This window comes from Epinephelus lanceolatus, chromosome 22 (assembly GCF_041903045.1).
Source record: "Epinephelus lanceolatus isolate andai-2023 chromosome 22, ASM4190304v1, whole genome shotgun sequence".
NCBI classification, from domain to species: Eukaryota; Metazoa; Chordata; class Actinopteri; order Perciformes; family Serranidae; genus Epinephelus; species Epinephelus lanceolatus.
In genome coordinates, this window is record NC_135755.1 from 32146075 (window position 1) to 32165488 (window position 19414).

At 47.3% G+C, this 19414-nt stretch overlaps 49 non-coding genes across 49 annotated transcripts; all 49 read right to left on the minus strand.

Annotated features, from left to right (window-relative positions):
- Positions 1 to 11: 11 nt before the first annotated feature.
- Positions 12 to 130, minus strand: LOC144460193 (5S ribosomal RNA). Its single transcript, XR_013488909.1, has one exon. It is a non-coding gene; the product is annotated as a 5S ribosomal RNA (ribosomal RNA).
- Positions 131 to 395: 265 nt separating this feature from the next.
- LOC144460657 (5S ribosomal RNA) lies at positions 396 to 514 on the minus strand. Its single transcript, XR_013489375.1, has one exon. It is a non-coding gene; the product is annotated as a 5S ribosomal RNA (ribosomal RNA).
- A 286-nt stretch (positions 515 to 800) lies between these two features.
- On the minus strand, positions 801 to 919 carry LOC144460194 (5S ribosomal RNA). Its single transcript, XR_013488910.1, has one exon. It is a non-coding gene; the product is annotated as a 5S ribosomal RNA (ribosomal RNA).
- Positions 920 to 1204: 285 nt separating this feature from the next.
- Positions 1205 to 1323, minus strand: LOC144461034 (5S ribosomal RNA). Its single transcript, XR_013489753.1, has one exon. It is a non-coding gene; the product is annotated as a 5S ribosomal RNA (ribosomal RNA).
- A 285-nt stretch (positions 1324 to 1608) lies between these two features.
- Positions 1609 to 1727, minus strand: LOC144460195 (5S ribosomal RNA). The gene has a single exon (XR_013488911.1). It is a non-coding gene; the product is annotated as a 5S ribosomal RNA (ribosomal RNA).
- A 265-nt stretch (positions 1728 to 1992) lies between these two features.
- On the minus strand, positions 1993 to 2111 carry LOC144460563 (5S ribosomal RNA). The gene has a single exon (XR_013489281.1). It is a non-coding gene; the product is annotated as a 5S ribosomal RNA (ribosomal RNA).
- A 284-nt stretch (positions 2112 to 2395) lies between these two features.
- Positions 2396 to 2514, minus strand: LOC144460197 (5S ribosomal RNA). Its single transcript, XR_013488913.1, has one exon. It is a non-coding gene; the product is annotated as a 5S ribosomal RNA (ribosomal RNA).
- A 265-nt stretch (positions 2515 to 2779) lies between these two features.
- Positions 2780 to 2898, minus strand: LOC144461157 (5S ribosomal RNA). The gene has a single exon (XR_013489876.1). It is a non-coding gene; the product is annotated as a 5S ribosomal RNA (ribosomal RNA).
- Positions 2899 to 3183: 285 nt separating this feature from the next.
- Positions 3184 to 3302, minus strand: LOC144460198 (5S ribosomal RNA). Its single transcript, XR_013488914.1, has one exon. It is a non-coding gene; the product is annotated as a 5S ribosomal RNA (ribosomal RNA).
- Positions 3303 to 3567: 265 nt separating this feature from the next.
- Positions 3568 to 3686, minus strand: LOC144460658 (5S ribosomal RNA). Its single transcript, XR_013489377.1, has one exon. It is a non-coding gene; the product is annotated as a 5S ribosomal RNA (ribosomal RNA).
- A 286-nt stretch (positions 3687 to 3972) lies between these two features.
- Positions 3973 to 4091, minus strand: LOC144460199 (5S ribosomal RNA). Its single transcript, XR_013488915.1, has one exon. It is a non-coding gene; the product is annotated as a 5S ribosomal RNA (ribosomal RNA).
- A 277-nt stretch (positions 4092 to 4368) lies between these two features.
- LOC144460200 (5S ribosomal RNA) lies at positions 4369 to 4487 on the minus strand. Its single transcript, XR_013488916.1, has one exon. It is a non-coding gene; the product is annotated as a 5S ribosomal RNA (ribosomal RNA).
- A 265-nt stretch (positions 4488 to 4752) lies between these two features.
- LOC144460659 (5S ribosomal RNA) lies at positions 4753 to 4871 on the minus strand. Its single transcript, XR_013489378.1, has one exon. It is a non-coding gene; the product is annotated as a 5S ribosomal RNA (ribosomal RNA).
- Positions 4872 to 5157: 286 nt separating this feature from the next.
- LOC144460201 (5S ribosomal RNA) lies at positions 5158 to 5276 on the minus strand. The gene has a single exon (XR_013488917.1). It is a non-coding gene; the product is annotated as a 5S ribosomal RNA (ribosomal RNA).
- Positions 5277 to 5561: 285 nt separating this feature from the next.
- Positions 5562 to 5680, minus strand: LOC144460202 (5S ribosomal RNA). The gene has a single exon (XR_013488918.1). It is a non-coding gene; the product is annotated as a 5S ribosomal RNA (ribosomal RNA).
- Positions 5681 to 5965: 285 nt separating this feature from the next.
- LOC144460203 (5S ribosomal RNA) lies at positions 5966 to 6084 on the minus strand. Its single transcript, XR_013488919.1, has one exon. It is a non-coding gene; the product is annotated as a 5S ribosomal RNA (ribosomal RNA).
- A 264-nt stretch (positions 6085 to 6348) lies between these two features.
- Positions 6349 to 6467, minus strand: LOC144460881 (5S ribosomal RNA). Its single transcript, XR_013489600.1, has one exon. It is a non-coding gene; the product is annotated as a 5S ribosomal RNA (ribosomal RNA).
- A 285-nt stretch (positions 6468 to 6752) lies between these two features.
- Positions 6753 to 6871, minus strand: LOC144460204 (5S ribosomal RNA). The gene has a single exon (XR_013488920.1). It is a non-coding gene; the product is annotated as a 5S ribosomal RNA (ribosomal RNA).
- Positions 6872 to 7135: 264 nt separating this feature from the next.
- On the minus strand, positions 7136 to 7254 carry LOC144461265 (5S ribosomal RNA). Its single transcript, XR_013489984.1, has one exon. It is a non-coding gene; the product is annotated as a 5S ribosomal RNA (ribosomal RNA).
- A 285-nt stretch (positions 7255 to 7539) lies between these two features.
- LOC144460205 (5S ribosomal RNA) lies at positions 7540 to 7658 on the minus strand. The gene has a single exon (XR_013488921.1). It is a non-coding gene; the product is annotated as a 5S ribosomal RNA (ribosomal RNA).
- Positions 7659 to 7923: 265 nt separating this feature from the next.
- LOC144460575 (5S ribosomal RNA) lies at positions 7924 to 8042 on the minus strand. Its single transcript, XR_013489293.1, has one exon. It is a non-coding gene; the product is annotated as a 5S ribosomal RNA (ribosomal RNA).
- A 284-nt stretch (positions 8043 to 8326) lies between these two features.
- LOC144460206 (5S ribosomal RNA) lies at positions 8327 to 8445 on the minus strand. The gene has a single exon (XR_013488922.1). It is a non-coding gene; the product is annotated as a 5S ribosomal RNA (ribosomal RNA).
- Positions 8446 to 8722: 277 nt separating this feature from the next.
- On the minus strand, positions 8723 to 8841 carry LOC144460208 (5S ribosomal RNA). Its single transcript, XR_013488924.1, has one exon. It is a non-coding gene; the product is annotated as a 5S ribosomal RNA (ribosomal RNA).
- A 277-nt stretch (positions 8842 to 9118) lies between these two features.
- LOC144460209 (5S ribosomal RNA) lies at positions 9119 to 9237 on the minus strand. The gene has a single exon (XR_013488925.1). It is a non-coding gene; the product is annotated as a 5S ribosomal RNA (ribosomal RNA).
- A 288-nt stretch (positions 9238 to 9525) lies between these two features.
- LOC144460210 (5S ribosomal RNA) lies at positions 9526 to 9644 on the minus strand. Its single transcript, XR_013488926.1, has one exon. It is a non-coding gene; the product is annotated as a 5S ribosomal RNA (ribosomal RNA).
- Positions 9645 to 9909: 265 nt separating this feature from the next.
- Positions 9910 to 10028, minus strand: LOC144461161 (5S ribosomal RNA). Its single transcript, XR_013489880.1, has one exon. It is a non-coding gene; the product is annotated as a 5S ribosomal RNA (ribosomal RNA).
- A 285-nt stretch (positions 10029 to 10313) lies between these two features.
- LOC144461267 (5S ribosomal RNA) lies at positions 10314 to 10432 on the minus strand. Its single transcript, XR_013489986.1, has one exon. It is a non-coding gene; the product is annotated as a 5S ribosomal RNA (ribosomal RNA).
- A 264-nt stretch (positions 10433 to 10696) lies between these two features.
- Positions 10697 to 10815, minus strand: LOC144460882 (5S ribosomal RNA). Its single transcript, XR_013489601.1, has one exon. It is a non-coding gene; the product is annotated as a 5S ribosomal RNA (ribosomal RNA).
- Positions 10816 to 11100: 285 nt separating this feature from the next.
- Positions 11101 to 11219, minus strand: LOC144460211 (5S ribosomal RNA). The gene has a single exon (XR_013488927.1). It is a non-coding gene; the product is annotated as a 5S ribosomal RNA (ribosomal RNA).
- A 265-nt stretch (positions 11220 to 11484) lies between these two features.
- On the minus strand, positions 11485 to 11603 carry LOC144461266 (5S ribosomal RNA). Its single transcript, XR_013489985.1, has one exon. It is a non-coding gene; the product is annotated as a 5S ribosomal RNA (ribosomal RNA).
- Positions 11604 to 11888: 285 nt separating this feature from the next.
- On the minus strand, positions 11889 to 12007 carry LOC144460212 (5S ribosomal RNA). Its single transcript, XR_013488928.1, has one exon. It is a non-coding gene; the product is annotated as a 5S ribosomal RNA (ribosomal RNA).
- Positions 12008 to 12272: 265 nt separating this feature from the next.
- Positions 12273 to 12391, minus strand: LOC144460586 (5S ribosomal RNA). Its single transcript, XR_013489304.1, has one exon. It is a non-coding gene; the product is annotated as a 5S ribosomal RNA (ribosomal RNA).
- Positions 12392 to 12675: 284 nt separating this feature from the next.
- Positions 12676 to 12794, minus strand: LOC144460213 (5S ribosomal RNA). Its single transcript, XR_013488929.1, has one exon. It is a non-coding gene; the product is annotated as a 5S ribosomal RNA (ribosomal RNA).
- A 277-nt stretch (positions 12795 to 13071) lies between these two features.
- Positions 13072 to 13190, minus strand: LOC144460214 (5S ribosomal RNA). Its single transcript, XR_013488930.1, has one exon. It is a non-coding gene; the product is annotated as a 5S ribosomal RNA (ribosomal RNA).
- A 277-nt stretch (positions 13191 to 13467) lies between these two features.
- On the minus strand, positions 13468 to 13586 carry LOC144460215 (5S ribosomal RNA). The gene has a single exon (XR_013488931.1). It is a non-coding gene; the product is annotated as a 5S ribosomal RNA (ribosomal RNA).
- A 288-nt stretch (positions 13587 to 13874) lies between these two features.
- LOC144460216 (5S ribosomal RNA) lies at positions 13875 to 13993 on the minus strand. The gene has a single exon (XR_013488932.1). It is a non-coding gene; the product is annotated as a 5S ribosomal RNA (ribosomal RNA).
- Positions 13994 to 14258: 265 nt separating this feature from the next.
- LOC144461162 (5S ribosomal RNA) lies at positions 14259 to 14377 on the minus strand. Its single transcript, XR_013489881.1, has one exon. It is a non-coding gene; the product is annotated as a 5S ribosomal RNA (ribosomal RNA).
- Positions 14378 to 14662: 285 nt separating this feature from the next.
- On the minus strand, positions 14663 to 14781 carry LOC144461268 (5S ribosomal RNA). Its single transcript, XR_013489987.1, has one exon. It is a non-coding gene; the product is annotated as a 5S ribosomal RNA (ribosomal RNA).
- Positions 14782 to 15066: 285 nt separating this feature from the next.
- On the minus strand, positions 15067 to 15185 carry LOC144460217 (5S ribosomal RNA). The gene has a single exon (XR_013488933.1). It is a non-coding gene; the product is annotated as a 5S ribosomal RNA (ribosomal RNA).
- Positions 15186 to 15470: 285 nt separating this feature from the next.
- On the minus strand, positions 15471 to 15589 carry LOC144460219 (5S ribosomal RNA). Its single transcript, XR_013488935.1, has one exon. It is a non-coding gene; the product is annotated as a 5S ribosomal RNA (ribosomal RNA).
- A 285-nt stretch (positions 15590 to 15874) lies between these two features.
- LOC144461496 (5S ribosomal RNA) lies at positions 15875 to 15993 on the minus strand. Its single transcript, XR_013490198.1, has one exon. It is a non-coding gene; the product is annotated as a 5S ribosomal RNA (ribosomal RNA).
- Positions 15994 to 16258: 265 nt separating this feature from the next.
- On the minus strand, positions 16259 to 16377 carry LOC144460883 (5S ribosomal RNA). The gene has a single exon (XR_013489602.1). It is a non-coding gene; the product is annotated as a 5S ribosomal RNA (ribosomal RNA).
- A 285-nt stretch (positions 16378 to 16662) lies between these two features.
- On the minus strand, positions 16663 to 16781 carry LOC144460220 (5S ribosomal RNA). The gene has a single exon (XR_013488936.1). It is a non-coding gene; the product is annotated as a 5S ribosomal RNA (ribosomal RNA).
- Positions 16782 to 17066: 285 nt separating this feature from the next.
- Positions 17067 to 17185, minus strand: LOC144460221 (5S ribosomal RNA). The gene has a single exon (XR_013488937.1). It is a non-coding gene; the product is annotated as a 5S ribosomal RNA (ribosomal RNA).
- A 265-nt stretch (positions 17186 to 17450) lies between these two features.
- LOC144460597 (5S ribosomal RNA) lies at positions 17451 to 17569 on the minus strand. Its single transcript, XR_013489315.1, has one exon. It is a non-coding gene; the product is annotated as a 5S ribosomal RNA (ribosomal RNA).
- A 286-nt stretch (positions 17570 to 17855) lies between these two features.
- Positions 17856 to 17974, minus strand: LOC144460222 (5S ribosomal RNA). The gene has a single exon (XR_013488938.1). It is a non-coding gene; the product is annotated as a 5S ribosomal RNA (ribosomal RNA).
- A 265-nt stretch (positions 17975 to 18239) lies between these two features.
- LOC144461042 (5S ribosomal RNA) lies at positions 18240 to 18358 on the minus strand. Its single transcript, XR_013489761.1, has one exon. It is a non-coding gene; the product is annotated as a 5S ribosomal RNA (ribosomal RNA).
- A 284-nt stretch (positions 18359 to 18642) lies between these two features.
- On the minus strand, positions 18643 to 18761 carry LOC144460223 (5S ribosomal RNA). Its single transcript, XR_013488939.1, has one exon. It is a non-coding gene; the product is annotated as a 5S ribosomal RNA (ribosomal RNA).
- A 277-nt stretch (positions 18762 to 19038) lies between these two features.
- Positions 19039 to 19157, minus strand: LOC144460884 (5S ribosomal RNA). Its single transcript, XR_013489603.1, has one exon. It is a non-coding gene; the product is annotated as a 5S ribosomal RNA (ribosomal RNA).
- Positions 19158 to 19414: the final 257 nt, after the last annotated feature.

The following is a 19414-nucleotide window of genomic DNA, read 5'->3' on the forward strand; positions in this document are numbered from 1 at the left end:
TGAGAATAAAAAGCTTACAGCACCGGGTATTCCCAGGCGGTCTCCCATCCAAGTACTGACCCGGCCCGACCCTGCTTAGCTTCCGAGATCGGACGAGATCGGGCGTATTCAGGGTGGTATGGCCGTAAGCCATGGAAGAGCATGCACGCACGCCATTTATAGATGGTAAAACATCAGCAAGGGTGGATGGCAAATGGTAATCTGTCATTTTCCTGCACTCAACAAGCGCCATGACAAGACCCACACGCCATTTAGTTTTCAGTTAATGCACATATACTCACTGACAAATTAAAAAAAAAAAAAAAAGAGAGTTTGTCCACTGGTGCTGTTTTCCAAGGAGCTGGCTCCAGTAAAGGAGGAGCAGCGCCCTCTGCTGATGAAAGGTGAGAATAAAAAGCTTACAGCACCGGGTATTCCCAGGCGGTCTCCCATCCAAGTACTGACCCGGCCCGACCCTGCTTAGCTTCCGAGATCAGACGAGATCGGGCGTATTCAGGGTGGTATGGCCGTAAGCCATGGAAGAGCATGCACGCACGCCATTTATAGATGGTAAAACATCAGCAAGGGTGGATGGCAAATGGTAATCTGTCATTTTCCTGCACTCAACAAGCACCATGACAAGACCCACACGCCATTTAGTTTTGAGTTAATGCACACATACTCATTGAGAAATTGAAAAAAAACAAAAAAGGAAAAAAAAGGGAAAAAAAGGAGAGTTTGTCCACTGGTACTGTTTTCCAAGGAGCTGGCTCCAGTAAAGGAGGAGCAGCGCCCTCTGCTGATGAAAGGTGAGAATAAAAAGCTTACAGCACCGGGTATTCCCAGGCGGTCTCCCATCCAAGTACTGACCCGGCCCGACCCTGCTTAGCTTCCGAGATCGGACGAGATCGGGCGTATTCAGGGTGGTATGGCCGTAAGCCATGGAAGAGCATGCACGCACGCCATTTATAGATGGTAAAACATCAGCAAGGGTGGATGGCAAATGGTAATCTGTCATTTTCCTGCACTCAACAAGCACCATGACAAGACCCACACGCCATTTAGTTTTGAGTTAATGCACATATACTTATTGAGAAATTAAAAAAAACAAAAAAGGAACAAAAAGGGAAAAAAAGGAGAGTTTGTCCACTGGTGCTGTTTTCCAAGGAGCTGGTTCCAGTAAAGGAGGAGCAGCGCCCTCTGCTGATGAAAGGTGAGAATAAAAAGCTTACAGCACCGGGTATTCCCAGGCGGTCTCCCATCCAAGTACTGACCCGGCCCGACCCTGCTTAGCTTCCAAGATCGGACGAGATCGGGCGTATTCAGGGTGGTATGGCCGTAAGCCATGGAAGAGCATGCACGCACGCCATTTATAGATGGTAAAACATCAGCAAGGGTGGATGGCAAATGGTAATCTGTCATTTTCCTGCACTCAACAAGCACCATGACAAGACCCACACGCCATTTAGTTTTGAGTTAATGCACATATACTCATTGAGAAATTAAAAAAAACAAAAAAGGAAAAAAAAGGGAAAAAAAGGAGAGTTTGTCCACTGGTACTGTTTTCCAAGGAGCTGGCTCCAGTAAAGGAGGAGCAGCGCCCTCTGCTGATGAAAGGTGAGAATAAAAAGCTTACAGCACCGGGTATTCCCAGGCGGTCTCCCATCCAAGTACTGACCCGGCCCGACCCTGCTTAGCTTCCGAGATCGGACGAGATCGGGCGTATTCAGGGTGGTATGGCCGTAAGCCATGGAAGAGCATGCACGCACGCCATTTATAGATGGTAAAACATCAGCAAGGGTGGATGGCAAATGGTAATCTGTTATTTTCCTGCACTCAACAAGCGCCATGACAAGACCCACACGCCATTTAGTTTTCAGTTAATGCACATATACTCACTGATAAATTAAAAAAAAAAAAAAAAGAGAGTTTGTCCACTGGTGCTGTTTTCCAAGGAGCTGGCTCCAGTAAAGGAGGAGCAGCGCCCTCTGCTGATGAAAGGTGAGAATAAAAAGCTTACAGCACCAGGTATTCCCAGGCGGTCTCCCATCCAAGTACTGACCCGGCCCGACCCTGCTTAGCTTCCGAGATCGGACGAGATCGGGCGTATTCAGGGTGGTATGGCCGTAAGCCATGGAAGAGCATGCACGCACGCCATTTATAGATGGTAAAACATCAGCAAGGGTGGATGGCAAATGGTAATCTGTCATTTTCCTGCACTCAACAAGCACCATGACAAGACCCACACGCCATTTAGTTTTGAGTTAATGCACATATACTTATTGAGAAATTAAAAAAAACAAAAAAGGAAAAAAAAGGGAAAAAAAGAGAGTTTGTCCACTGGTGCTGTTTTCCAAGGAGCTGGCTCCAGTAAAGGAGGAGCAGCGCCCTCTGCTGATGAAAGGTGAGAATAAAAAGCTTACAGCACCGGGTATTCCCAGGCGGTCTCCCATCCAAGTACTGACCCGGCCCGACCCTGCTTAGCTTCCGAGATCGGACGAGATCGGGCGTATTCAGGGTGGTATGGCCGTAAGCCATGGAAGAGCATGCACGCACGCCATTTATAGATGGTAAAACATCAGCAAGGGTGGATGGCAAATGGTAATCTGTTATTTTCCTGCACTCAACAAGCGCCATGACAAGACTCACACGCCATTTAGTTTTCAGTTAATGCACATATACTCACTGACAAATTAAAACAAAAAAAAAAAGAGAGTTTGTCCACTGGTGCTGTTTTCCAAGGAGCTGGCTCCAATAAAGGAGGAGCAGCGCCCTCTGCTGATGAAAGGTGAGAATAAAAAGCTTACAGCACCGGGTATTCCCAGGCGGTCTCCCATCCAAGTACTGACCCGGCCCGACCCTGCTTAGCTTCCGAGATCGGACGAGATCGGGCGTATTCAGGGTGGTATGGCCTTAAGCCATGGAAGAGCATGCACGCACGCCATTTATAGATGGTAAAACATCAGCAAGGGTGGATGGCAAATGGTAATCTGTCATTTTCCTGCACTCAACAAGCACCATGACAAGACCCACACGCCATTTAGTTTTGAGTTAATGCACATATACTCATTGAGAAATTAAAAAAAACAAAAAAGGAAAAAAAAGGGAAAAAAAGGAGAGTTTGTCCACTGGTGCTGTTTTCCAAGGAGCTGGCTCCAGTAAAGGAGGAGCAGCGCCCTCTGCTGATGAAAGGTGAGAATAAAAAGCTTACAGCACCGGGTATTCCCAGGCGGTCTCCCATCCAAGTACTGACCCGGCCCGACCCTGCTTAGCTTCCGAGATCGGACGAGATCGGGCGTATTCAGGGTGGTATGGCCGTAAGCCATGGAAGAGCATGCACGCACGCCATTTATAGATGGTAAAACATCAGCAAGGGTGGATGGCAAATGGTAATCTGTCATTTTCCTGCACTCAACAAGCGCCATGACAAGACCCACACGCCATTTAGTTTTCAGTTAATGCACATATACTCACTGACAAATTAAAAAAAAAAAAAAAAGAGAGTTTGTCCACTGGTGCTGTTTTCCAAGGAGCTGGCTCCAGTAAAGGAGGAGCAGCGCCCTCTGCTGATGAAAGGTGAGAATAAAAAGCTTACAGCACCGGGTATTCCCAGGCGGTCTCCCATCCAAGTACTGACCCGGCCCGACCCTGCTTAGCTTCCGAGATCAGACGAGATCGGGCGTATTCAGGGTGGTATGGCCGTAAGCCATGGAAGAGCATGCACGCACGCCATTTATAGATGGTAAAACATCAGCAAGGGTGGATGGCAAATGGTAATCTGTCATTTTCCTGCACTCAACAAGCACCATGACAAGACCCACACGCCATTTAGTTTTGAGTTAATGCACACATACTCATTGAGAAATTGAAAAAAAACAAAAAAGGAAAAAAAAGGGAAAAAAAGGAGAGTTTGTCCACTGGTACTGTTTTCCAAGGAGCTGGCTCCAGTAAAGGAGGAGCAGCGCCCTCTGCTGATGAAAGGTGAGAATAAAAAGCTTACAGCACCGGGTATTCCCAGGCGGTCTCCCATCCAAGTACTGACCCGGCCCGACCCTGCTTAGCTTCCGAGATCGGACGAGATCGGGCGTATTCAGGGTGGTATGGCCGTAAGCCATGGAAGAGCATGCACGCACGCCATTTATAGATGGTAAAACATCAGCAAGGGTGGATGGCAAATGGTAATCTGTCATTTTCCTGCACTCAACAAGCGCCATGACAAGACCCACACGCCATTTATTTTTCAGTTAATGCACATATACTCACTGACAAATTAAAAAAAAAAAAAAAAGAAAAAAAAAAAGACAGTTTGTCCACTGGTGCTGTTTTCCAAGGAGCTGGCTCCAGTAAAGGAGGAGCAGCGCCCTCTGCTGATGAAAGGTGAGAATAAAAAGCTTACAGCACCGGGTATTCCCAGGCGGTCTCCCATCCAAGTACTGACCCGGCCCGACCCTGCTTAGCTTCCGAGATCGGACGAGATCGGGCGTATTCAGGGTGGTATGGCCGTAAGCCATGGAAGAGCATGCACGCACGCCATTTATAGATGGTAAAACATCGGCAAGGGTGGATGGCAAATGGTAATCTGTCATTTTCCTGCACTCAACAAGCGCCATGACAAGACCCACACGCCATTTAGTTTTCAGTTAATGCACATATACTCACTGACAAATTAAAAAAAAAAAAAAAAGAGAGTTTGTCCACTGGTGCTGTTTTCCAAGGAGCTGGCTCCAGTAAAGGAGGAGCAGCGCCCTCTGCTGATGAAAGGTGAGAATAAAAAGCTTACAGCACCGGGTATTCCCAGGCGGTCTCCCATCCAAGTACTGACCCGGCCCGACCCTGCTTAGCTTCCGAGATCAGACGAGATCGGGCGTATTCAGGGTGGTATGGCCGTAAGCCATGGAAGAGCATGCACGCACGCCATTTATAGATGGTAAAACATCAGCAAGGGTGGATGGCAAATGGTAATCTGTCATTTTCCTGCACTCAACAAGCACCATGACAAGACCCACACGCCATTTAGTTTTGAGTTAATGCACACATACTCATTGAGAAATTGAAAAAAAACAAAAAAGGAAAAAAAAGGGAAAAAAAGGAGAGTTTGTCCACTGGTACTGTTTTCCAAGGAGCTGGCTCCAGTAAAGGAGGAGCAGCGCCCTCTGCTGATGAAAGGTGAGAATAAAAAGCTTACAGCACCGGGTATTCCCAGGCGGTCTCCCATCCAAGTACTGACCCGGCCCGACCCTGCTTAGCTTCCGAGATCGGACGAGATCGGGCGTATTCAGGGTGGTATGGCCGTAAGCCATGGAAGAGCATGCACGCACGCCATTTATAGATGGTAAAACATCAGCAAGGGTGGATGGCAAATGGTAATCTGTCATTTTCCTGCACTCAACAAGCACCATGACAAGACCCACACGCCATTTAGTTTTGAGTTAATGCACATATACTTATTGAGAAATTAAAAAAAACAAAAAAGGAACAAAAAGGGAAAAAAAGGAGAGTTTGTCCACTGGTGCTGTTTTCCAAGGAGCTGGTTCCAGTAAAGGAGGAGCAGCGCCCTCTGCTGATGAAAGGTGAGAATAAAAAGCTTACAGCACCGGGTATTCCCAGGCGGTCTCCCATCCAAGTACTGACCCGGCCCGACCCTGCTTAGCTTCCGAGATCGGACGAGATCGGGCGTATTCAGGGTGGTATGGCCGTAAGCCATGGAAGAGCATGCACGCACGCCATTTATAGATGGTAAAACATCAGCAAGGGTGGATGGCAAATGGTAATCTGTCATTTTCCTGCACTCAACAAGCACCATGACAAGACCCACACGCCACTTAGTTTTGAGTTAATGCACATATACTCATTGAGAAATTAAAAAAAACAAAAAAGGAAAAAAAAGGGAAAAAAAGGAGAGTTTGTCCACTGGTGCTGTTTTCCAAGGAGCTGGCTCCAGTAAAGGAGGAGCAGCGCCCTCTGCTGATGAAAGGTGAGAATAAAAAGCTTACAGCACCGGGTATTCCCAGGCGGTCTCCCATCCAAGTACTGACCCGGCCCGACCCTGCTTAGCTTCCGAGATCGGACGAGATCGGGCGTATTCAGGGTGGTATGGCCGTAAGCCATGGAAGAACATGCACGCACGCCATTTATAGATGGTAAAACATCAGCAAGGGTGGATGGCAAATGGTAATCTGTCATTTTCCTGCACTCAACAAGCACCATGACAAGACCCACACGCCATTTAGTTTTCAGTTAATGCACATATACTCACTGACAAATTAAAACAAAAAAAAAAGAGAGTTTGTCCACTGGTGCTGTTTTCCAAGGAGCTGGCTCCAGTAAAGGAGGAGCAGCGCCCTCTGCTGATGAAAGGTGAGAATAAAAAGCTTACAGCACCGGGTATTCCCAGGCGGTCTCCCATGCAAGTACTGACCCGGCCCGACCCTGCTTAGCTTCCGAGATCGGACGAGATCGGGCGTATTCAGGGTGGTATGGCCGTAAGCCATGGAAGAGCATGCACGCACGCCATTTATAGATGGTAAAACATCAGCAAGGGTGGATGGCAAATGGTAATCTGTCATTTTCCTGCACTCAACAAGCACCATGACAAGACCCACACGCCATTTAGTTTTGAGTTAATGCACATATACTCATTGAGAAATTAAAAAAAACAAAAAAGGAAAAAAAAGGGAAAAAAAGGAGAGTTTGTCCACTGGTGCTGTTTTCCAAGGAGCTGGCTCCAGTAAAGGAGGAGCAGCGCCCTCTGCTGATGAAAGGTGAGAATAAAAAGCTTACAGCACCGGGTATTCCCAGGCGGTCTCCCATCCAAGTACTGACCCGGCCCGACCCTGCTTAGCTTCCGAGATCGGACGAGATCGGGCGTATTCAGGGTGGTATGGCCGTAAGCCATGGAAGAGCATGCACGCACGCCATTTATAGATGGTAAAACATCAGCAAGGGTGGATGGCAAATGGTAATCTGTCATTTTCCTGCACTCAACAAGCACCATGACAAGACCCACACGCCATTTAGTTTTCAGTTAATGCACATATACTCACTGATAAATTAAAAAAAAAAAAAAAGAGAGTTTGTCCACTGGTGCTGTTTTCCAAGGAGCTGGCTCCAGTAAAGGAGGAGCAGCGCCCTCTGCTGATGAAAGGTGAGAATAAAAAGCTTACAGCACCGGGTATTCCCAGGCGGTCTCCCATCCAAGTACTGACCCGGGCCGACCCTGCTTAGCTTCCGAGATCGGACGAGATTGGGCGTATTCAGGGTGGTATGGCCGTAAGCCATGGAAGAGCATGCACGCACGCCATTTATAGATGGTAAAACATCAGCAAGGGTGGATGGCAAATGGTAATCTGTCATTTTCCTGCACTCAACAAGCACCATGACAAGACCCACACGCCATTTAGTTTTGAGTTAATGCACATATACTTATTGAGAAATTAAAAAAAACAAAAAAGGAAAAAAAAGGGAAAAAAAGGAGAGTTTGTCCACTGGTGCTGTTTTCCAAGGAGCTGGCTCCAGTAAAGGAGGAGCAGCGCCCTCTGCTGATGAAAGGTGAGAATAAAAAGCTTACAGCACCGGGTATTCCCAGGCGGTCTCCCATCCAAGTACTGACCCGGCCCGACCCTGCTTAGCTTCCGAGATCGGACGAGATCGGGCGTATTCAGGGTGGTATGGCCGTAAGCCATGGAAGAGCATGCACGCACGCCATTTATAGATGGTAAAACATCAGCAAGGGTGGATGGCAAATGGTAATCTGTTATTTTCCTGCACTCAACAAGTGCCATGACAAGACCCACACGCCATTTAGTTTTCAGTTAATGCACATATACTCACTGATAAATTAAAAAAAAAAAAAAAAGAGAGTTTGTCCACTGGTGCTGTTTTCCAAGGAGCTGGCTCCAGTAAAGGAGGAGCAGCGCCCTCTGCTGATGAAAGGTGAGAATAAAAAGCTTACAGCACCAGGTATTCCCAGGCGGTCTCCCATCCAAGTACTGACCCGGCCCGACCCTGCTTAGCTTCCGAGATCGGACGAGATCGGGCGTATTCAGGGTGGTATGGCCGTAAGCAATGGAAGAGCATGCACGTACGCCATTTATAGATGGTAAAACAGCAGCAAGGGTGGATGGCAAATGGTAATCTGTCATTTTCCTGCACTCAACAAGCACCATGACAAGACCCACATGCCATTTAGTTTTGAGTTAATGCACATATACTCATTGAGAAATTAAAAAAAACAAAAAAGGAAAAAAAAGGGAAAAAAAGAGAGTTTGTCCACTGGTGCTGTTTTCCAAGGAGCTGGCTCCAGTAAAGGAGGAGCAGCGCCCTCTGCTGATGAAAGGTGAGAATAAAAAGCTTACAGCACCGGGTATTCCCAGGCGGTCTCCCATCCAAGTACTGACCCGGCCCGACCCTGCTTAGCTTCCGAGATCGGACGAGATCGGGCGTATTCAGGGTGGTATGGCCGTAAGCCATGGAAGAGCATGCACGCACGCCATTTATAGATGGTAAAACATCAGCAAGGGTGGATGGCAAATGGTAATCTGTTATTTTCCTGCACTCAACAAGCGCCATGACAAGACCCACACGCCATTTATTTTTCAGTTAATGCACATATACTCACTGACAAATTAAAAAAAAAAAAAAAAGAAAAAAAAAAAGAGAGTTTGTCCACTGGTGCTGTTTTCCAAGGAGCTGGCTCCAGTAAAGGAGGAGCAGCGCCCTCTGCTGATGAAAGGTGAGAATAAAAAGCTTACAGCACCGGGTATTCCCAGGCGGTCTCCCATCCAAGTACTGACCCGGCCCGACCCTGCTTAGCTTCCGAGATCGGACGAGATCGGGCGTATTCAGGGTGGTATGGCCGTAAGCCATGGAAGAGCATACACGCACGCCATTTATAGATGGTAAAACATCAGCAAGGGTGGATGGCAAATGGTAATCTGTCATTTTCCTGCACTCAACAAGCACCATGACAAGACCCACATGCCATTTAGTTTTGAGTTAATGCACATATACTCACTGACAAATTAAAAAAAAAAAAAAAAAGGGAAAAAAAGGAGAGTTTGTCCACTGGTGCTGTTTTCCAAGGAGCTGGCTCCAGTAAAGGAGGAGCAGCGCCCTCTGCTGATGAAAGGTGAGAATAAAAAGCTTACAGCACCGGGTATTCCCAGGCGGTCTCCCATCCAAGTACTGACCCGGCCCGACCCTGCTTAGCTTCCGAGATCGGACGAGATCGGGCGTATTCAGGGTGGTATGGCCGTAAGCCATGGAAGAGCATGCACGCACGCCATTTATAGATGGTAAAACATCAGCAAGGGTGGATGGCAAATGGTAATCTGTCATTTTCCTGCACTCAACAAGCACCATGACAAGACCCACACGCCATTTAGTTTTGAGTTAATGCACATATACTCATTGAGAAATTAAAAAAAACAAAAAAGGAAAAAAAAAGGGAAAAAAAAAAGAGAGTTTGTCCACTGGTGCTGTTTTCCAAGGAGCTGGCTCCAGTAAAGGAGGAGCAGCGCCCTCTGCTGATGAAAGGTGAGAATAAAAAGCTTACAGCACCGGGTATTCCCAGGCGGTCTCCCATCCAAGTACTGACCCGGCCCGACCCTGCTTAGCTTCCGAGATCGGACGAGATCGGGCGTATTCAGGGTGGTATGGCCGTAAGCCATGGAAGAGCATGCACGCACGCCATTTATAGATGGTAAAACATCAGCAAGGGTGGATGGCAAATGGTAATCTGTCATTTTCCTGCACTCAACAAGCGCCATGACAAGACCCACACGCCATTTAGTTTTCAGTTAATGCACATATACTCACTGACAAATTAAAACAAAAAAAAAAAGAGAGTTTGTCCACTGGTGCTGTTTTCCAAGGAGCTGGCTCCAGTAAAGGAGGAGCAGCGCCCTCTGCTGATGAAAGGTGAGAATAAAAAGCTTACAGCACCGGGTATTCCCAGGCGGTCTCCCATCCAAGTACTGACCCGGCCCGACCCTGCTTAGCTTCCGAGATCGGACGAGATCGGGCGTATTCAGGGTTGTATGGCCGTAAGCCATGGAAGAGCATGCACGCACGCCATTTATAGATGGTAAAACATCAGCAAGGGTGGATGGCAAATGGTAATCTGTCATTTTCCTGCACTCAACAAGCACCATGACAAGACCCACACGCCATTTAGTTTTGAGTTAATGCACATATACTCATTGAGAAATTAAAAAAAACAAAAAAGGAAAAAAAAGGGAAAAAAAGGAGAGTTTGTCCACTGGTGCTGTTTTCCAAGGAGCTGGCTCCAGTAAAGGAGGAGCAGCGCCCTCTGCTGATGAAAGGTGAGAATAAAAAGCTTACAGCACCGGGTATTCCCAGGCGATCTCCCATCCAAGTACTGACCCGGCCCGACCCTGCTTAGCTTCCGAGATCGGACGACATCGGGCGTATTCAGGGTGGTATGGCCGTAAGCCATGGAAGAGCATGCACGCACGCCATTTATAGATGGTAAAACATCAGCAAGGGTGGATGGCAAATGGTAATCTGTCATTTTCCTGCACTCAACAAGCGCCATGACAAGACCCACACGCCATTTAGTTTTCAGTTAATGCACATATACTCACTGACAAATTAAAACAAAAAAAAAAGAGAGTTTGTCCACTGGTGCTGTTTTCCAAGGAGCTGGCTCCAGTAAAGGAGGAGCAGCGCCCTCTGCTGATGAAAGGTGAGAATAAAAAGCTTACAGCACCGGGTATTCCCAGGCGGTCTCCCATGCAAGTACTGACCCGGCCCGACCCTGCTTAGCTTCCGAGATCGGACGAGATCGGGCGTATTCAGGGTGGTATGGCCGTAAGCCATGGAAGAGCATGCACGCACGCCATTTATAGATGGTAAAACATCAGCAAGGGTGGATGGCAAATGGTAATCTGTCATTTTCCTGCACTCAACAAGCACCATGACAAGACCCACACGCCATTTAGTTTTGAGTTAATGCACATATACTCATTGAGAAATTAAAAAAAACAAAAAAGGAAAAAAAAGGGAAAAAAAGGAGAGTTTGTCCACTGGTGCTGTTTTCCAAGGAGCTGGCTCCAGTAAAGGAGGAGCAGCGCCCTCTGCTGATGAAAGGTGAGAATAAAAAGCTTACAGCACCGGGTATTCCCAGGCGGTCTCCCATCCAAGTACTGACCCGGCCCGACCCTGCTTAGCTTCCGAGATCGGACGAGATCGGGCGTATTCAGGGTGGTATGGCCGTAAGCCATGGAAGAGCATGCACGCACGCCATTTATAGATGGTAAAACATCAGCAAGGGTGGATGGCAAATGGTAATCTGTCATTTTCCTGCACTCAACAAGCACCATGACAAGACCCACACGCCATTTAGTTTTCAGTTAATGCACATATACTCACTGATAAATTAAAAAAAAAAAAAAAAGAGAGTTTGTCCACTGGTGCTGTTTTCCAAGGAGCTGGCTCCAGTAAAGGAGGAGCAGCGCCCTCTGCTGATGAAAGGTGAGAATAAAAAGCTTACAGCACCGGGTATTCCCAGGCGGTCTCCCATCCAAGTACTGACCCGGGCCGACCCTGCTTAGCTTCCGAGATCGGACGAGATTGGGCGTATTCAGGGTGGTATGGCCGTAAGCCATGGAAGAGCATGCACGCACGCCATTTATAGATGGTAAAACATCAGCAAGGGTGGATGGCAAATGGTAATCTGTCATTTTCCTGCACTCAACAAGCACCATGACAAGACCCACACGCCATTTAGTTTTGAGTTAATGCACATATACTTATTGAGAAATTAAAAAAAACAAAAAAGGAAAAAAAAGGGAAAAAAAGGAGAGTTTGTCCACTGGTGCTGTTTTCCAAGGAGCTGGCTCCAGTAAAGGAGGAGCAGCGCCCTCTGCTGATGAAAGGTGAGAATAAAAAGCTTACAGCACCGGGTATTCCCAGGCGGTCTCCCATCCAAGTACTGACCCGGCCCGACCCTGCTTAGCTTCCGAGATCGGACGAGATCGGGCGTATTCAGGGTGGTATGGCCGTAAGCCATGGAAGAGCATGCACGCACGCCATTTATAGATGGTAAAACATCAGCAAGGGTGGATGGCAAATGGTAATCTGTTATTTTCCTGCACTCAACAAGTGCCATGACAAGACCCACACGCCATTTAGTTTTCAGTTAATGCACATATACTCACTGATAAATTAAAAAAAAAAAAAAAAGAGAGTTTGTCCACTGGTGCTGTTTTCCAAGGAGCTGGCTCCAGTAAAGGAGGAGCAGCGCCCTCTGCTGATGAAAGGTGAGAATAAAAAGCTTACAGCACCAGGTATTCCCAGGCGGTCTCCCATCCAAGTACTGACCCGGCCCGACCCTGCTTAGCTTCCGAGATCGGACGAGATCGGGCGTATTCAGGGTGGTATGGCCGTAAGCAATGGAAGAGCATGCACGTACGCCATTTATAGATGGTAAAACAGCAGCAAGGGTGGATGGCAAATGGTAATCTGTCATTTTCCTGCACTCAACAAGCACCATGACAAGACCCACATGCCATTTAGTTTTGAGTTAATGCACATATACTCATTGAGAAATTAAAAAAAACAAAAAAGGAAAAAAAAGGGAAAAAAAGAGAGTTTGTCCACTGGTGCTGTTTTCCAAGGAGCTGGCTCCAGTAAAGGAGGAGCAGCGCCCTCTGCTGATGAAAGGTGAGAATAAAAAGCTTACAGCACCGGGTATTCCCAGGCGGTCTCCCATCCAAGTACTGACCCGGCCCGACCCTGCTTAGCTTCCGAGATCGGACGAGATCGGGCGTATTCAGGGTGGTATGGCCGTAAGCCATGGAAGAGCATGCACGCACGCCATTTATAGATGGTAAAACATCAGCAAGGGTGGATGGCAAATGGTAATCTGTTATTTTCCTGCACTCAACAAGCGCCATGACAAGACCCACACGCCATTTATTTTTCAGTTAATGCACATATACTCACTGACAAATTAAAAAAAAAAAAAAAAGAAAAAAAAAAAGAGAGTTTGTCCACTGGTGCTGTTTTCCAAGGAGCTGGCTCCAGTAAAGGAGGAGCAGCGCCCTCTGCTGATGAAAGGTGAGAATAAAAAGCTTACAGCACCGGGTATTCCCAGGCGGTCTCCCATCCAAGTACTGACCCGGCCCGACCCTGCTTAGCTTCCGAGATCGGACGAGATCGGGCGTATTCAGGGTGGTATGGCCGTAAGCCATGGAAGAGCATACACGCACGCCATTTATAGATGGTAAAACATCAGCAAGGGTGGATGGCAAATGGTAATCTGTCATTTTCCTGCACTCAACAAGCACCATGACAAGACCCACATGCCATTTAGTTTTGAGTTAATGCACATATACTCACTGACAAATTAAAAAAAAAAAAAAAAAGGGAAAAAAAGGAGAGTTTGTCCACTGGTGCTGTTTTCCAAGGAGCTGGCTCCAGTAAAGGAGGAGCAGCGCCCTCTGCTGATGAAAGGTGAGAATAAAAAGCTTACAGCACCGGGTATTCCCAGGCGGTCTCCCATCCAAGTACTGACCCGGCCCGACCCTGCTTAGCTTCCGAGATCGGACGAGATCGGGCGTATTCAGGGTGGTATGGCCGTAAGCCATGGAAGAGCATGCACGCACGCCATTTATAGATGGTAAAACATCAGCAAGGGTGGATGGCAAATGGTAATCTGTCATTTTCCTGCACTCAACAAGCACCATGACAAGACCCACACGCCATTTAGTTTTGAGTTAATGCACATATACTCATTGAGAAATTAAAAAAAACAAAAAAGGAAAAAAAAAGGGAAAAAAAAAAGAGAGTTTGTCCACTGGTGCTGTTTTCCAAGGAGCTGGCTCCAGTAAAGGAGGAGCAGCGCCCTCTGCTGATGAAAGGTGAGAATAAAAAGCTTACAGCACCGGGTATTCCCAGGCGGTCTCCCATCCAAGTACTGACCCGGCCCGACCCTGCTTAGCTTCCGAGATCGGACGAGATCGGGCGTATTCAGGGTGGTATGGCCGTAAGCCATGGAAGAGCATGCACGCACGCCATTTATAGATGGTAAAACATCAGCAAGGGTGGATGGCAAATGGTAATCTGTCATTTTCCTGCACTCAACAAGCGCCATGACAAGACCCACACGCCATTTAGTTTTCAGTTAATGCACATATACTCACTGACAAATTAAAACAAAAAAAAAAAGAGAGTTTGTCCACTGGTGCTGTTTTCCAAGGAGCTGGCTCCAGTAAAGGAGGAGCAGCGCCCTCTGCTGATGAAAGGTGAGAATAAAAAGCTTACAGCACCGGGTATTCCCAGGCGGTCTCCCATCCAAGTACTGACCCGGCCCGACCCTGCTTAGCTTCCGAGATCGGACGAGATCGGGCGTATTCAGGGTTGTATGGCCGTAAGCCATGGAAGAGCATGCACGCACGCCATTTATAGATGGTAAAACATCAGCAAGGGTGGATGGCAAATGGTAATCTGTCATTTTCCTGCACTCAACAAGCACCATGACAAGACCCACACGCCATTTAGTTTTGAGTTAATGCACATATACTCATTGAGAAATTAAAAAAAACAAAAAAGGAAAAAAAAGGGAAAAAAAGGAGAGTTTGTCCACTGGTGCTGTTTTCCAAGGAGCTGGCTCCAGTAAAGGAGGAGCAGCGCCCTCTGCTGATGAAAGGTGAGAATAAAAAGCTTACAGCACCGGGTATTCCCAGGCGATCTCCCATCCAAGTACTGACCCGGCCCGACCCTGCTTAGCTTCCGAGATCGGACGACATCGGGCGTATTCAGGGTGGTATGGCCGTAAGCCATGGAAGAGCATGCACGCACGCCATTTATAGATGGTAAAACATCAGCAAGGGTGGATGGCAAATGGTAATCTGTCATTTTCCTGCACTCAACAAGCGCCATGACAAGACCCACACGCCATTTAGTTTTGAGTTAATGCACATATACTTATTGAGAAATTAAAAAAAACAAAAAAGGAACAAAAAGGGAAAAAAAGGAGAGTTTGTCCACTGGTGCTGTTTTCCAAGGAGCTGGTTCCAGTAAAGGAGGAGCAGCGCCCTCTGCTGATGAAAGGTGAGAATAAAAAGCTTACAGCACCGGGTATTCCCAGGCGGTCTCCCATCCAAGTACTGACCCGGCCCGACCCTGCTTAGCTTCCGAGATCGGACGAGATCGGGCGTATTCAGGGTGGTATGGCCGTAAGCCATGGAAGAGCATGCACGCACGCCATTTATAGATGGTAAAACATCAGCAAGGGTGGATGGCAAATGGTAATCTGTCATTTTCCTGCACTCAACAAGCACCATGACAAGACCCACACGCCATTTAGTTTTGAGTTAATGCACATATACTCATTGAGAAATTAAAAAAAACAAAAAAGGAAAAAAAAGTGAAAAAAAGGAGAGTTTGTCCACTGGTGCTGTTTTCCAAGGAGCTGGCTCCAGTAAAGGAGGAGCAGCGCCCTCTGCTGATGAAAGGTGAGAATAAAAAGCTTACAGCACCGGGTATTCCCAGGCGGTCTCCCATCCAAGTACTGACCCGGCCCGACCCTGCTTAGCTTCCGAGATCGGACGAGATCGGGCGTATTCAGGGTGGTATGGCCGTAAGCCATGGAAGAGCATGCACGCACGCCATTTATAGATGGTAAAACATCAGCAAGGGTGGATGGCAAATGGTAATCTGTCATTTTCCTGCACTCAACAAGCACCATGACAAGACCCACACGCCATTTAGTTTTGAGTTAATGCACATATACTCATTGAGAAATTAAAAAAAACAAAAAAGGAAAAAAAAGGGAAAAAAAGGAGAGTTTGTCCACTGGTGCTGTTTTCCAAGGAGCTGGCTCCAGTAAAGGAGGAGCAGCGCCCTCTGCTGATGAAAGGTGAGAATAAAAAGCTTACAGCACCGGGTATTCCCAGGCGGTCTCCCATCCAAGTACTGACCCGGCCCGACCCTGCTTAACTTCCGAGATCGGACGAGATCGGGCGTATTCAGGGTGGTATGGCCGTAAGCCATGGAAGAACATGCACGCACGCCATTTATAGATGGTAAAACATCAGCAAGGGTGGATGGCAAATGGTAATCTGTCATTTTCCTGCACTCAACAAGCGCCATGACAAGACCCACACGCCATTTAGTTTTCAGTTAATGCACATATACTCACTGACAAATTAAAACAAAAAAAAAAAGAGAGTTTGTCCACTGGTGCTGTTTTCCAAGGAGCTGGCTCCAGTAAAGGAGGAGCAGCGCCCTCTGCTGATGAAAGGTGAGAATAAAAAGCTTACAGCACCGGGTATTCCCAGGCGGTCTCCCATGCAAGTACTGACCCGGCCCGACCCTGCTTAGCTTCCGAGATCGGACGAGATCGGGCGTATTCAGGGTGGTATGGCCGTAAGCAATGGAAGAGCATGTACGTACGCCATTTATAGATGGTAAAACAGCAGCAAGGGTGGATGGCAAATGGTAATCTGTCATTTTCCTGCACTCAACAAGCACCATGACAAGACCCACATGCCATTTAGTTTTGAGTTAATGCACATATACTCATTGAGAAATTAAAAAAAACAAAAAAGGAAAAAAAAGGGAAAAAAAGGAGAGTTTGTTCACTGGTGCTGTTTTCCAAGGAGCTGGCTCCAGTAAAGGAGGAGCAGCGCCCTCTGCTGATGAAAGGTGAGAATAAAAAGCTTACAGCACCGGGTATTCCCAGGCGGTCTCCCATCCAAGTACTGACCCGGCCCGACCCTGCTTAGCTTCCGAGATCGGACGAGATCGGGCGTATTCAGGGTGGTATGGCCGTAAGCCATGGAAGAGCATGCACGCACGCCATTTATAGATGGTAAAACATCAGCAGGGGTGGATGGCAAATGGTAATCTGTCATTTTCCTGCACTCAACAAGCACCATGACAAGACCCACACGCCATTTAGTTTTGAGTTAATGCACATATACTCATTGAGAAATTAAAAAAAACAAAAAAGGAAAAAAAAGGGAAAAAAAGGAGAGTTTGTCCACTGGTGCTGTTTTCCAAGGAGCTGGCTCCAGTAAAGGAGGAGCAGCGCCCTCTGCTGATGAAAGGTGAGAATAAAAAGCTTACAGCACCGGGTATTCCCAGGCGGTCTCCCATCCAAGTACTGACCCGGCCCGACCCTGCTTAGCTTCCGAGATCGGACGAGATCGGGCGTATTCAGGGTGGTATGGCCGTAAGCCATGGAAGAGCATGCACGCACGCCATTTATAGATGGTAAAACATCAGCAAGGGTGGATGGCAAATGGTAATCTGTTATTTTCCTGCACTCAACAAGCGCCATGACAAGACCCACACGCCATTTAGTTTTCAGTTAATGCACATATACTCACTGATAAATTAAAAAAAAAAAAAAAAGAGAGTTTGTCCACTGGTGCTGTTTTCCAAGGAGCTGGCTCCAGTAAAGGAGGAGCAGCGCCCTCTGCTGATGAAAGGTGAGAATAAAAAGCTTACAGCACCAGGTATTCCCAGGCGGTCTCCCATCCAAGTACTGACCCGGCCCGACCCTGCTTAGCTTCCGAGATCGGACGAGATCGGGCGTATTCAGGGTGGTATGGCCGTAAGCAATGGAAGAGCATGCACGTACGCCATTTATAGATGGTAAAACAGCAGCAAGGGTGGATGGCAAATGGTAATCTGTCATTTTCCTGCACTCAACAAGCACCATGACAAGACCCACATGCCATTTAGTTTTGAGTTAATGCACATATACTCATTGAGAAATTAAAAAAAAACAAAAAAGTAAAAAAAAGGGAAAAAAAGGAGAGTTTGTCCACTGGTGCTGTTTTCCAAGGAGTTGGCTCCAGTAAAGGAGGAGCAGCGCCCTCTGCTGATGAAAGGTGAGAATAAAAAGCTTACAGCACCGGGTATTCCCAGGCGGTCTCCCATCCAAGTACTGACCCGGCCCGACCCTGCTTAGCTTCCGAGATCGGACGAGATCGGGCGTATTCAGGGTGGTATGGCCGTAAGCCATGGAAGGGCATGCACGCACGCCATTTATAGATGGTAAAACATCAGCAAGGGTGGATGGCAAATGGTAATCTGTCATTTTCCTGCACTCAACAAGCGCCATGACAAGACCCACACGCCATTTAGTTTTGAGTTAATGCACATATACTCACTGACAAATTAAAACAAAAAAAAAAAGAGAGTTTGTCCACTGGTGCTGTTTTCCAAGGAGCTGGCTCCAGTAAAGGAGGAGCAGCGCCCTCTGCTGATGAAAGGTGAGAATAAAAAGCTTACAGCACCAGGTATTCCCAGGCGGTCTCCCATCCAAGTACTGACCCGGCCCGACCCTGCTTAGCTTCTGAGATCGGACGAGATCGGGCGTATTCAGGGTGGTATGGCCGTAAGCCATGGAAGAGCATGCACGCACGCCATTTATAGATGGTAAAACATCAGCAAGGGTGGATGGCAAATGGTAATCTGTCATTTTCCTGCACTCAACAAGCACCATGACAAGACCCACACGCCATTTAGTTTTGAGTTAATGCACATATACTCATTGAGAAATTAAAAAAAACAAAAAAGGAAAAAAAAGGGAAAAAAAGAGAGTTTGTCCACTGGTGCTGTTTTCCAAGGAGCTGGCTCCAGTAAAGGAGGAGCAGCGCCCTCTGCTGATGAAAGGTGAGAATAAAAAGCTTACAGCACCGGGTATTCCCAGGCGGTCTCCCATCCAAGTACTGACCCGGCCCGACCCTGCTTAGCTTCCGAGATCGGACGAGATCGGGCGTATTCAGGGTGGTATGGCCGTAAGCCATGGAAGAGCATGCACGCACGCCATTTATAGATGGTAAAACATCAGCAAGGGTGGATGGCAAATGGTAATCTGTCATTTTCCTGCACTCAACAAGCGCCATGACAAGACCCACACGCCATTTATTTTTCAGTTAATACACATATACTCACTGACAAATTAAAAAAAAAAAAAAAAGAAAAAAAAAAAGAGAGTTTGTCCACTGGTGCTGTTTTCCAAGGAGCTGGCTCCAGTAAAGGAGGAGCAGCGCCCTCTGCTGATGAAAGGTGAGAATAAAAAGCTTACAGCACCGGGTATTCCCAGGCGGTCTCCCATGCAAGTACTGACCCGGCCCGACCCTGCTTAGCTTCCGAGATCGGACGAGATCGGGCGTATTCAGGGTGGTATGGCCGTAAGCCATGGAAGAGCATACACGCACGCCATTTATAGATGGTAAAACATCAGCAAGGGTGGATGGCAAATGGTAATCTGTCATTTTCCTGCACTCAACAAGCACCATGACAAGACCCACATGCCATTTAGTTTTGAGTTAATGCACATATACTCACTGACAAATTAAAAAAAAAAAAAAAAAGGGAAAAAAAGGAGAGTTTGTCCACTGGTGCTGTTTTCCAAGGAGCTGGCTCCAGTAAAGGAGGAGCAGCGCCCTCTGCT